Consider the following 1,771-nt stretch of genomic DNA (forward strand, 5'->3'; position numbering starts at 1 on the left):
GTTGGAGTAGTCTTTCTTACTTTCCCCCTCCCCCTCTTTGGTTCTCCTAACCAGCTTAGAGGACCCAAAGAGAGCTTGGGGATAGACACCAGAATACTCTGTGGAGGTGGAACAACTTAACCTCACTGTTTTCCCTTCCAAGTATAGGGAGAGCAAATAGAGCATAGTAACTGTATCTAAATTCTCTACCTGCTCTTAGCAAAAGCAAAATCCCAAGAATGATTACCTGCCGTCTTTACCTATTCTTCAAGGAAAACAGGCCACTTTTGGAGACCATAGAGCACCATTTATCTGTCAAATACTTGGAAACTATTTACTTAACGGTCATCAGTAAAAGAAAACCCTAAACAGGGTCATGATGTAATTTAAGACCAATTCCCCTACTCTCCCAATAATCATATAGTCTTATTACTTTCAATTTAACTTGAGTCACTATTAAGTTTACCAAAGTGCCACAAAGTTGATTTTTAAAGTTTGTAAGGGTTTAAATGTTTATAGAAGTGCATCATGAAATTTTGTGTAAATCCAGATGAACTGTCATTATAGTACTATAAATTAGAGATAGTCCATAAAGTTGGGTTGAAGGAGATTGAAAATATTTCCTTTGATTAAAAGAAAATAATTAACTAACTTGGGCTTGCTTGTGATTGAAGAGGGAGATTAAATAGTCCTCTGTCCCCCCAAAAAAGAAACTAGCAGAAAAAGACATAAAAAGCTCTTTGGTCTCTGTTCATGTGCTGTACGTTTTTTCCGTTTTAATGTCTTGTGTAGATAATTCAAAGTTTGGACTATTTCTTTCTTGGAATAAGTAATAATTTATTCAATATAGTATATCTCTGAGTTCAATTTAAAACAATCCAACTCAGTAGTATTTATTTTTAGATACAAATCCTAACTAACCAATTAATTAATAAAAAGGCAAGACTTACTTGCTGTAGTATTGGTTCTCATCTGTAGAGAACTGACATTGGAGCACATTTTAAGTCTCCTCTTTGAAAATAAGCCTTGTTAACTGAGGGCGTAATAAATTTCCCACAGATTTATCCAGAAACATTTTATTAGAGATCTTATAGTAGTATCTCAGTTCCTACCACAGCTTTCTAAAGGATGAGACTTGCATTTAACAAAATGACATATATAATATTTTTCTATAGTTTTGCAACTGAATTGAAGGTGATGTATTATAATGTGTAGTGAGGTATAAAGGGCTAGTTCATTCTCTCCCAACAAGAACTTAGAATAAAATAACGCTTTTTTTCATGAGACTTAACCTCATTTTTGTTAGGCTATGGCAGTTTTGTCCAGTTCCTCTGTCCCTTGAGTGAATTAGATATTGCTGAATTAATCTCAGAAACTGACTTATAAAATAATGACTCATTATAGATTGGGTGAACTTCTCATTTTATTTAGCTTTTAAAAGTGCTAAATCCTCTCATAAAGGAAAAATTACAGGAAACTATAGCGGTATCCAGATTCTGATGAGCTTTAAAAATTATAAAATATAGCAAATGTCTTCATATTTTAGCCAGAAATGTTAGTACACAGCCAATATAGAAGTCTTGTTTGTTTCTGGGTTCTCCAGCAGAGACTTTTTGTTTGCGGCTTAGTCTGTATAGCCTCATGTGCCTTAAAGGTGGTGAACTCTGTAGTTTTTGTCAGTATCAGGCTTTTCAAAACTCAGAAACAACCCAAATGTTGTAATTTGTTTTGCATAATGCCCATGGAATTGGATATCAGTAAGCAAAGCCATTAAATTGAACCAATCAATGCT

Source organism: Symphalangus syndactylus, chromosome X (assembly GCF_028878055.3).
Source record: "Symphalangus syndactylus isolate Jambi chromosome X, NHGRI_mSymSyn1-v2.1_pri, whole genome shotgun sequence".
Classification (NCBI taxonomy): domain Eukaryota; kingdom Metazoa; phylum Chordata; class Mammalia; order Primates; family Hylobatidae; genus Symphalangus; species Symphalangus syndactylus.